The 12,025-nt window shown below is 41.8% G+C and overlaps 1 long non-coding RNA gene across 1 annotated transcript; it reads right to left on the minus strand.

The window, feature by feature from the left end:
- Positions 1–822: 822 nt before the first annotated feature.
- On the minus strand, positions 823–6,218 carry LOC144607987 (uncharacterized). The gene is made up of 3 exons (XR_013549157.1): positions 6,104–6,218; positions 3,648–3,761; positions 823–1,219 (listed from the first exon to the last, which is right to left on the minus strand). It is a non-coding gene; the product is annotated as an uncharacterized LOC144607987 (long non-coding RNA).
- Positions 6,219–12,025: the final 5,807 nt, after the last annotated feature.

The following is a 12,025-nucleotide window of genomic DNA, read 5'->3' on the forward strand; positions in this document are numbered from 1 at the left end:
GTACATCTATTGGAAATTGATATCCAACATCTGTTGGATATTGAGCAGTGCCCTTGAAGGCCATTTGTTGATTAACTTATATCATCGCTTACACTACCATCCCTGCTACTGGAAACCAAGGGTTTCTCATTTTTTATTAGTCTGCTGACCATCTAACAACAAATTATAAATGGAAACACGTGTGGGCAAAAAAATTAAAAATAATCCAGTGAAGTAAAAGATAATGAATTAATGGAGGGTCAGCAAGGCAGGAGAGCACAAACTAAATGCTGAGGTACTGATCAGTGCAGTGCTAGAGCATATATGCCATGTCCATACGTCATAAGCCCATGTCCACAGACCTGTGTATTAAGGAGCAGAGGCAGAGAAGATGGTTAAGGCTCCCAGGATACTTATCCTCACTGGGTTAACATTTATTTTATGGAATAGTGAGAAAAATATGTACAATATTAGTACATTTAGACATTAAGTCATCGATTGTTACATCTCACTTTTGGAATGGACAATATCATTGTGTACTGAATGGGCTACATCCTTTGAAAAGCAAGATGGTCCTGATGGCAAAGTAGAGGAGATGAAGTGGAGAGTCTACTGGACTCTCGTTGCCTCCCGTCGCACTTGCAGGTGGATCTCAGCCACTAGCACTTCCTCGCCTTCCTGGAAAGTGATGATCCATCAGCAGTCAAGGACATCACATTAAACACTTCCCCTTCACCTCTTGGGGCTGCAGTTCTGACTCAGAGTGAACATTTCAGGAACAACACTCACCCCTCCCCATCAGAACCAAAGTGAGACTATATTATTTAGCAACTAGTTTCACCAATTGGTTTTTCCGGTCACTATCAGCGAGCATAAAAACAAAACCTGTGCAGGAGTAGGCTCCCTCACCCCGTTATTAATTCATCAGTCTCATTCTCTGAAGGTCCCACGCTTAGCCATATGTTTTCTTTTCATTTATCCATATAAACTCTTACTGATATTGTCAGCAAGTTTTCTCTCAAAATCAAATTTCTCTTTTCATTTCAAGTGTTTTAGTCTTCAGATGCTGGTCATTTGATGGCTGCTGATTTGAGGATGTTGTACGGAGGAGCAGAGTCTTGTGTAAATACAGCGTGGAATGTGTAAATAAGGTGAAGCCTGAACTGTTCAGAGGATGAGAATATTTCAGCTTCTTGAGGCTGGACTGGAATGGTCGTCTGTTTCAGGAGTTCTTGGTCATCTGTAAATGGATGTCATATGTCAGAAACTTTCTGAACAGTTATGTCAGGCTATGCATTCATACGTTCAGCTATAAACACTGCATTGAACAGAGATCAAGAAAATAAACATGATACAAATCTGAAATCAAAAACCGAAAATGTGAGAAACACTCGGTGGGTAACAGCATCCATAGAAAGTGATAAAGAGTTCATGTTTCAGCATGAAGATTATTTGTCAGAATGGTTCTGACAAAAGATCTTGAACATGAAACATCAACTCTGTTTATCTGTCCACAGAGTTGTCCAGCTTTGTCTATTTCATTGATGCATTGAAGGACAGCCAAATTTACCACTGTGCACTGGGACTTGACGCTGCTCTGTTTTTGACAATCCCTCCTTCATCATCCCACGATTATGCTGCACATTGAGTCACAGACACATGACAATATATCGCAGTGAGAAGGAAGAGATAAACAGAATATGGGGAACCAATGCAGTTATGGAGGATACTAAGTCGAAGAGAAAATGTATAAGGATACCAAAGTTAATGATAGACCTGAAAAATGGGAGATATTTAGAATCCAGCAAAGGAGGACAATAAAGATAAAAACAGAAAATAAACCTCGAGAGCAAACCAGGGAGGACTATTATAACAAGAGTTGTTCCAAGCAGATAAAAGGAAGACAGTGGTTCATGTAAACTTTAGATACTTAAAAAATAAAGCTGGGTAAATAGTTTTAGGAAACAAGGAAATGGCAAGGGTTAAACAGATATTTTGCATTGGCTTCCCAGTGTGTCACATGCTGTGAAATAGCAAGTACAATGAAAATCCAATTAGTCCAATTCATACTGCATCATGCTTAGGCCATTCTTAGTCACGTGTGTAACCAAACGTATGAAAAATTGTGGAATACATCTCTTCTAATTCTGAAAGCATTACAGGTTTGTTGTTTTGTACTGTATATATGACGTATATGTCAAAGTTTAACAAGTGACATTTTTATGTTATGCTGACGTTTGTTTAGGGTCAGAGGTCAAATATGACCTCACACAAAGCATTTTTTACATAACCTAGTTTTATCTTACAAACTCTGAATTTTTAAAAAAGACATGCATTATAGTTCTGTGGGTAGAAAAATAGCAATGAATAAAATTAATCTCTTACAAGAATTTTTCAATGTATTACTTTATGTGATGATGTCTGGTCACGTGTGTGACATTTTTGTTCACTTTCTAAAGAATGGTCCACTTGGGGAGGAACTAATATCATCATCAGTAAAAATGTAGTCCTGGGTAAACAGATGGGCCTAAAAACAGAGAAGTCCTCTGATATCTTGTGACTGGGATCCTGAAAGAAGCGGCCATTGCTGGAGTGGATGCATCGTTTACCATCTTCCACAAATCCTTACATTCCGGAGAGGAACCAGAGCATTGGAAAACTCCTAATGCAAAGCCAGAGGGAGGGAGAAAGCAGGTCACTAGAGGTGGATAAACATAACATCTGTTGTTGGAAAAAATGGTAGAAACAATTAATTAAGGAAGTACTACCAGCTGAGAAATAATTTAATCAAACAAAGTCAGTACTGTTCTATGAAGGTAAAATTATGCAAGTATTGAGTTTTTTGAGTATTGCTGACACATTTAGGAAAGATGAGATCGCACCAGAGAGAATAGAGAGATGTACGAGGATGTTGCCAGGAATGGAAAATTGTATCTATGAAGAAAGATTAGATGAACTAGATTGCTTTCTTTGGACCAGTGGAGTCTGAGGGAAGATCCAATTGTGGTGTCCAAAATGAATATAAGAGACCAATATAGAATGAATACACAGGACCTATTTTGTTCAACAGAGTAGTCAGTCACCAAATCAGACATAATCTAATAATTAACAGGTGACCCCAGATTTGGAAGATTGATGTACTGAAATCAGACTTTACCCAAATTTACCTGTAATTTTTTTTTTAAAATTCAAGTTAGTAAAGTTGTTACAGAAATGCACACATCTTCAGGAGTTGTATAAAGGTAGCAGCTACGTAATTCAAAAGACAACCAGTCTTCAAACAGAAAACAAACAGTTTCTGCATTGTCCTCCAGCAGCAATCAAACAGGCACCAGTGGGTTGGATGTTGTTGGCAGCAAACACGTCAATGCAAAGCCAATTACACACTGGGCTGTGATAAAAGGAAGTCATTCCAACCTCATCAATAATACTGTGTTACTAACCTTTTCTAGAACAGAATCTGACAAAAAGGAAAGGTTTGAAGCAGAACTTTCTCACCATTGCCTTCCTCAATAAAATCTACCAGGCTCCATGTGAACAATGGGAGATTTGGTTGAGGCTCAGACTGTTGGTGCTCCTGCATCCCAACATGATCCAGCAATAGGAAATACAGAAAAATATCCAACCTGCTGTGTGAAGTGTTTGAAATGTTGCCTGAATATACTCACTTCAACCACTTTGCACTCAGGCTGCTCCTTGCTTCTGAGAGGCATTGATGTTGATTCAGAGTCATTCACGTTGATGTTAGTCCCAGCTGGAGATGGTTTGCCACCCCTACCAATCTGCAGAGATAAACACATTATTAAACTTGCCAGTTTGGAAAATTACATTTTAAAAGTGGTGATTTAGTTGTCATTGTTTGACAATGAAAGCAACAGAATATTTATCCCACAATGTTTGGCACTAACTCTCATTCTTAGGTTAAATTGTCAGGACATCTTTCATGGCACGCTCCATCTTCATGTTGAATGTTAAATGTTGTCCAGAGGTCATAAGACTATCTATAGTCCTCCTCACCAGCCACCCTCACTGTGCAGTACTGGCTCCCCAACAAACTCCCTACCTCCCACATTTCACCTGATCACTTGAACCAACCTCCCGCCCCCCCACAACATCACAGACATTACATCATCTCAAGTAGTTTGTCACTTCCTTTCCTCATGTTCACCTCACCTCTGATTTCCAATCTTAGGCTGCTCTTCATTGCCTGAATACCTTTCCTTTTGTGACCTTACCCTGAGATGTCACGTACACCAATGTTGATGACACCTCTGCCTTCAAGCACACCAGATCAATTAACAATGGCAGGATGTGGATCCATGGGCATCCCTAAGATGCTTATCCTTGGTGCATTGCTTGCAACCTGGAGTATTGCATCCAGTGTTCATATTGTGGCCTCCTCCACATTGGAAAGAACAAATGAAGATTTGGTTACAGCTCTGTCTACAGGGGGCAATTCTGAACTTCCTATTATCTTCTAGTCTTATCTTATCTTCCAAGTTCCTAACTTCCCAAATGCTTTTTTTACATCATAATTCTATCTGCTTCTATAGTTTCTCCTGTACTCAGGAAAGTTGCCACATACACACATCAAGGTTGGATCTATTTTGCAGTCTCTCGGTTTTGTTTTTATTAAAATCCAGTTCCATGGGTTCAGTGGTAGCTGATAAAGCTGATGTGGGATGAGATTGTAATTTATATAGTAAATGCTTTAATCATTTGCAAGATGCAGGACAGAACGCCACAGGAGATCCTTCTTCCCTGTGTCTATCAAACTTTACAACTCCTCCTCCTTCTGTCATGGGGTGGGCTGAGACTGACTCCCCTCCCCCCCCCCAAATCTTTGCCCATCCCCCAAGCCTTTCCATTCCACATTTTAAGTTCAGGTTTCATGTATTTTGTGTTTTTATGACTGTTGGCAGATCAAATTCCCTCCTGGGAAAAATAAAGTTCTATCGTATCGTATCATTTAGCACCTCACGGCCTAAAAACAGAGAAGTCCTCTGATATCTTGTGTCTGGGATCCTGAAAGAAGCGGCCATTGCTGGAGTGGATGCATCGTTTACCATCTTCCACAAATCCTTACATTCCGGAGAGGAACCAGAGCATTGGAAAACTCCCAATGCAAAGCCAGAGGGAGGGAGAAAGCAGGTCACTAGAGGTGGATAAACATAACATCTGTTGTTGGAAAAAATGGTAGAACCAATTAATTAAGGAAGTACTACCAACAGAGAAATAATTTAATCAAACAAAGTCAGTACTGTTCTATGAAGGTAAAATTATGCAAGTATTGAGTTTTTTGAGTATTGCTGACACATTTAGGAAAGATGAGATCGCACCAGAGAGAATAGAGAGATGTACGAGGATGTTGACAGGAATGGAAAATTGTATCTATGAAGAAAGATTAGATGAACTAGATTGCTTTCTTTGGACCAGTGGAGTCTGAGGGAAGATCCAATTGTGGTGTCCAAAATGAATATAAGAGACCAATATAGAGTGAATACACAGGACCTATTTTGTTCAACAGAGTAGTCAGTCACCAAATCAGACATAATCTAATAATTAACAGGTGACCCCAGATTTGAAAGATTGATGTACTGAAATCAGACTTTACCCAAATTTACCTGTATTTTTTTTTTTTTTAATTCAAGTTAGTAAAGTTGTTACAGAAATGCACACATCTTCAGGAGTTGTATAAAGGTAGCAGCTACCTAATTCAAAAGACAACCAGTCTTCAAACAGAAAACAAACAGTTTCTGCATTGTCCTCCAGCAGCAATCAAACAGACACCAGTGGGTTGGATGTTGTTGGCAGCAAACACCAATGCAAAGCCAATTACACACTGGGCTGTGATAAAAGGAAGTCATTACAACCTCATCAATAATACTGTGTTACTAACCTTTTCTAGAACAGAATCTGACAAAAAGGAAAGGTTTGAAGCAGAACTTTCTCACCATTGCCTTCCTCAATAAAATCTACCAGGCTCCATGTGAACAATGGGAGATTTGGTTGAGGCTCAGACTGTTGGTGCTCCTGCATCCCAACATGATCCAGCAATAGGAAATACAGAAAAATATCCAACCTGCTGTGTGAAGTGTTTGAAATGTTCCCTGAATATACTCACTTCAACCACTTTGCACTCAGGCTGCTCGTTGTTTCTGAGAAGCATTGATATTGATTCGGAGTCATTCACGTTGATGTTAGTCCCAGCTGGAGATGGTTTGTCTCCCCTACCAATCTGCAGAGATAAACACATTATTAAACTTGCAAGTTTGGAAAATTACATTTTAAAAGTGGTGATTTAGTTGTCATTGTTTGACAATGAAAGCAACAGAATATTTATCCCACAATGTTTGGCACTAACTCTCATTCTTAGGTTAAATTGTCAGGACATCTTTCATGGCACGCTCCATCTTCATGTTGAATGTTAAATGTTGTCCAGAGGTCATAAGACTATCTATAGTCCTCCTCACCAGCCATCCTCACTGTGCAGTACGGGCTCCCCAACAAACTCCCTACCTCCCACATTTCACCTGATCACTTGAACCAACCTCCCGCCCCCCCACAACATCACAGACATTACATCATCTCAAGTAGTTTGTCACTTCCTTTCCTCATGTTCACCTCACCTCTGATTTCCAATCTTAGGCTGTTCTTCATTGCCTGAATACATTTCCTTTTGTGACCTTACCCTGAGATGTCACGTACACCAATGTTGATGACACCTCTGCCTTCAAGCACACCAGATCATTTAACAATGGCAGGATGTGGATCCATGGGCATCCCTAAGATGCTTATCCTTGGTGCATTGCTTGCAACCTGGAGTATTGCATCCAGTGTTCATATTGTGGCCTCCTCCACATTGGAAAGAACAAATGAAGATTTGGTTACAGCTCTGTCTACAGGGGGCAATTCTGAACTTCCTATTATCTTCTAGTCTTATCTTATCTTCCAAGTTCCTAACTTCCCAAATGCTTTTTTTACATCATAATTCTATCTGCTTCTATAGTTTCTCCTGTACTCAGGAAAGTTGCCACATACACACATCAAGGTTGGATCTATTTTGCAGTCTCTCGGTTTTGTTTTTATTAAAATCCAGTTCCATGGGTTCAGTGGTAGCTGATAAAGCTGATGTGGGATGAGATTGTAATTTATATAGTAAATGCTTTAATCATTTGCAAGATGCAGGACAGAACGCCACAGGAGATCCTTCTTCCCTGTGTCTATCAAACTTTTCAACTCCTCCTCCTTCTGTCATGGGGTGGGCTGAGACTGACTCCCCTCCCCCCCCCCAAATCTTTGCCCATCCCCCAAGCCTTTCCATTCCACATTTTAAGTTCAGGTTTCATGTATTTTGTGTTTTTATGACTGTTGGCAGATCAAATTCCCTCCTGGGAAAAATAAAGTTCTATCGTATCGTATCATTTAGCACCTCACGGCCTAAAAACAGAGAAGTCCTCTGATATCTTGTGTCTGGGATCCTGAAAGAAGCGGCCATTGCTGGAGTGGATGCATCGTTTACCATCTTCCACAAATCCTTACATTCCGGAGAGGAACCAGAGCATTGGAAAACTCCCAATGCAAAGCCAGAGGGAGGGAGAAAGCAGGTCACTAGAGGTGGATAAACATAACATCTGTTGTTGGAAAAAATGGTAGAACCAATTAATTAAGGAAGTACTACCAACTGAGAAATAATTTAATCAAACAAAGTCAGTACTGTTCTATGAAGGTAAAATTATGCAAGTATTGAGTTTTTTGAGTATTGCTGACACATTTAGGAAAGATGAGATCGCACCAGAGAGAATAGAGAGATGTACGAGGATGTTGACAGGAATGGAAAATTGTATCTATGAAGAAAGATTAGATGAACTAGATTGCTTTCTTTGGACCAGTGGAGTCTGAGGGAAGATCCAATTGTGGTGTCCAAAATGAATATAAGAGACCAATATAGAGTGAATACACAGGACCTATTTTGTTCAACAGAGTAGTCAGTCACCAAATCAGACATAATCTAATAATTAACAGGTGACCCCAGATTTGAAAGATTGATGTACTGAAATCAGACTTTACCCAAATTTACCTGTATTTTTTTTTTTTTTAATTCAAGTTAGTAAAGTTGTTACAGAAATGCACACATCTTCAGGAGTTGTATAAAGGTAGCAGCTACCTAATTCAAAAGACAACCAGTCTTCAAACAGAAAACAAACAGTTTCTGCATTGTCCTCCAGCAGCAATCAAACAGACACCAGTGGGTTGGATGTTGTTGGCAGCAAACACCAATGCAAAGCCAATTACACACTGGGCTGTGATAAAAGGAAGTCATTCCAACCTCATCAATAATACTGTGTTACTAACCTTTTCTGGAACAGAATCTGACAAAAAGGAAAGGTTTGAAGCAGAACTTTCTCACCATTGCCTTCCTCAATAAAATCTACCAGGCTCCATGTGAACAATGGGAGATTTGGTTGAGTCTCAGACTGTTGGTGCTCCTGCATCCCAACATGATCCAGCAATAGGAAATACAGAAAAATATCCAACCTGCTGTGTGAAGTGTTTGAAATGTTGCCTGAATATACTCACTTCAACCACTTTGCACTCAGGCTGCTCGTTGTTTCTGAGAAGCATTGATATTGATTCGGAGTCATTCACGTTGATGTTAGTCCCAGCTGGAGATGGTTTGTCTCCCCTACTAATCTGCAGAGATAAACACATTATTAAACTTGCAAGTTTGGAAAATTACATTTTAAAAGTGGTGATTTAGTTGTCATTGTTTGACAATGAAAGCAACAGAATATTTATCCCACAATGTTTGGCACTAACTCTCATTCTTCGGTTAAATTGTCAGGACATCTTTCATGGCACGCTCCATCTTCATGTTGAATGTTAAATGTTGTCCAGAGGTCATAAGACTATCTATAGTCCTCCTCACCAGCCACCCTCACTGTGCAGTACGGGCTCCCCAACAAACTCCCTACCTCCCACATTTCACCTGATCACTTGAACCAACCTCCCGCCCCCCCACAACATCACAGACATTACATCATCTCAAGTAGTTTGTCACTTCCTTTCCTCATGTTCACCTCACCTCTGATTTCCAATCTTAGGCTGCTCTTCATTGCCTGAATACCTTTCTTTTTGTGACCTTACCCTGAGATGTCACGTACACCAATGTTGATGACACCTCTGCCTTCAAGCACACCAGATCAATTAACAATGGCAGGATGTGGATCCATGGGCATCCCTAAGATGCTGATCCTTGGTGCATTGCTTGCAACCTGGAGTATTGCATCCAGTGTTCATATTGTGGCCTCCTCCACATTGGGAAGAACAAATGAAGATTTGGTCACAGCTCTCAGTCTACAGGGACAATTCTGAACTTCCCATTATCTTCTAGTCTTATCTTATCTTCCAAGTTCCTAACTTCCCAAATGCTTTTTTACATCATAATTCTATCTGCTTCTATAGTTTCTCCTGTACTCAGGAAAGTTGCCACATACACACATCAAGGTTGGATCTATTTTGCAGTCTCTCGGCTTTGTTTGATAAAGTCCAGTTCCATGGGTTCAATGGTATCTGATAAAGCTGACGTGGGATGAAATTGTAATTTATATAGTAAATACTTTGATAATTTGCAAGATGCAGGACAGAACGCCACAGGAGATCCTTCTTCCCTGTGTCTATCAAACTTTACAACTCCTCCCCCTTCTGTCATGGGGTGGGCTGAGACTGACTCCCTCCCTCCCCCCCCCCAAATCTTTGCACATCCCCCAAGCCTTTCCATTCCACTTTTTAATTTCAGGTTTCATGTATTTTGTGTTTTTATGACTGTTGGCAGATCAAATTCCCTCCTGGGAAAAATAAAGTTCTATCGTATCGTATCATTTAGCACCTCACGCTGTAAGGCACTGATCAGCTGATGTTACTCCCTTTGATGTGCTTTCAGGGTTCGTACACTTGGAACAACTATAAATTCAAGGACTTTTCAAGGATTTTCAAGGTCCAAAAATCCCATTTTCAAGGACCAAAATCCAGCAAACATTGATGGTTTATCGGAGACGTATATAAATCGCTTGGTATTGGATGATTTGATTCTGTACCAATTAAAAGTAAGTAAGAAGGTTGGCTGGTCACCATCTCGGATTTGATTGAAAATCATGTTTTGCACACCTCTGGGTACAAAGAACTCAGCAGAAAAATCAACTTTAAACTCAAAGTTCCTTTGAAATTACGAACCATTGAGATAGCTCAAATTATTGCCAAATGCCCACGTGCTCCCGCTCCACCAATGGCGGCCGCCCGGGCCGGGAACCCTATTACGCAGATTTTTTTTGATAATTATACCTTGAAATGACACCATTTCCTTGCTTGTTTACCCTTAATTTATGGAAGATGTGGCCAGTAGTAGGAGCCCATTGGAGGTGGCAAAAATGTTGGGGGATTATATGCTGTACGTGACAGCTGATGGGTGGAAGGGGAGGACAAGGGGGACTCTATCCTTGTTATGAATGGGGGGAAGGGGAGCAAGTGCAGAGCTACAGGATGTCGAGGAGACCCAAGTGAGAGCCTCATCTATAATGGAAGAGGGGAACCCCTTCTATTATAGAGATCCAGTGCAAATTGGAGGAAGAGCACCTCATATTTCGCTTATTCACAAAATGCTGGAGTAACTCAGCTGGTCAGGCAGCATCTCAGGAGAGAAGGAATGGGTGACGTTTCTGGTCGAGACCCTTCTTCAGACTGATGTCAGGGGGGCCGGACAAAGGAAGGATATAGGTGGAGACAGGAAGATAGAGGGAGAACTAGGAAGGGGGAGGGGAAGAGAGGGACAGAGGAACTATCTAAAGTTGGAGAAGTCAATGTTCGTACCGCTGGGCTGCAAGCTGCCCAAGCGAAATATGAGGTGCTGCTCCTCCAATTTCTGGTGGGCCTCACTATGGCACTGGAGGAGGCCCATGACAGAAAGGTCAGACTGGGAGTGGGAGGAGGAGTTGAAGTGCGCAGCCATCCGGAGATCAGGTTGATTAAGGCGGACTGAGCGCAGGTGTTGAGCGAAACGATCGCCGAGCCTGCGTTTGGTTTCGCCGATATAAAGAAGTTGACATCTAGAGCAGCGGATACAATAAATGAGGTTGGAGGAGGTGCAGGTGAACCTCTGTCTCACCTGGAAAAACTGTTTGGGTCCTTGGATGGAGTAGAGGGGGGAGGGAAAGGGACCTGCGTTTGCAGGGGAAAGTGCCCAGGGATGGGGTGGTTTGGGTAGGGACAAGTGGACCAGGGAATTATGGAGGGAACGGTCTCTGCGGAACGCAGAAAGGGGAGGAGATGGGAAGATGTGGCCAGTAGTGGGATCCCGTTGGAGGTGACGGAAATGTTGGAGGATGATTTGTTGGATACGCTGGCTGGTGGAGTGGAAGGTGAGAACGAGGGGGATTCTGTCCTTGTTATGAATGGGGGGAGGGGGAGCAAGAGTGGAGCTGCGGGATATAGAAGGGGCCCTAGTGAGAGCCTCATCTATAATGTAAGAGGGCAAGCCCCGTTTCCTGAAGACTGAGGACATCTCTGATGCCCTAGTGTGAAACACCTCGTCCTGGGCGCAGATGCGGCGTAGACGGAGGAATTGGGATTAGGGGATAGACTTTTTGCAGGGGACCGGGTGGGAAGAAGTGTAGTCCAGATAGCTGTGCGAGTCAGTGGGTTTATAGTAAATGTCAGTCACTAGTCTGTCTCCTGTGATGGTGAGGTCCAGAAACGGGAGGGAGATGTCGGAGATAGTCCAAGTATATTTAAGAGCAGGATAGAAATTGGTAGTGAAGTGTATGAAGTCAGTGAGTTCTGCATGAGTACAAGAGGTAGCACCAATGCAGTCGTCGATGTAGCGGAGGTAGAGTTCGGGGATGGGGCCAGTGTACGTCCGGAACAGGGATTGTTCGACGTACCCGACAAAGAGGCAGGCATAGCTAGGGCCCATGCGAGTGGCCATAGCTACGCCTCTGGTTTATAGGAAGTGGGAGGAGTCAAAGGAGAAGTTGTTGAGGGTAAGAACCAG

The sequence above is a fragment of the Rhinoraja longicauda genome, chromosome 30 (genome assembly GCF_053455715.1).
Source record: "Rhinoraja longicauda isolate Sanriku21f chromosome 30, sRhiLon1.1, whole genome shotgun sequence".
NCBI lineage: Eukaryota > Metazoa > Chordata > Chondrichthyes > Rajiformes > Arhynchobatidae > Rhinoraja > Rhinoraja longicauda.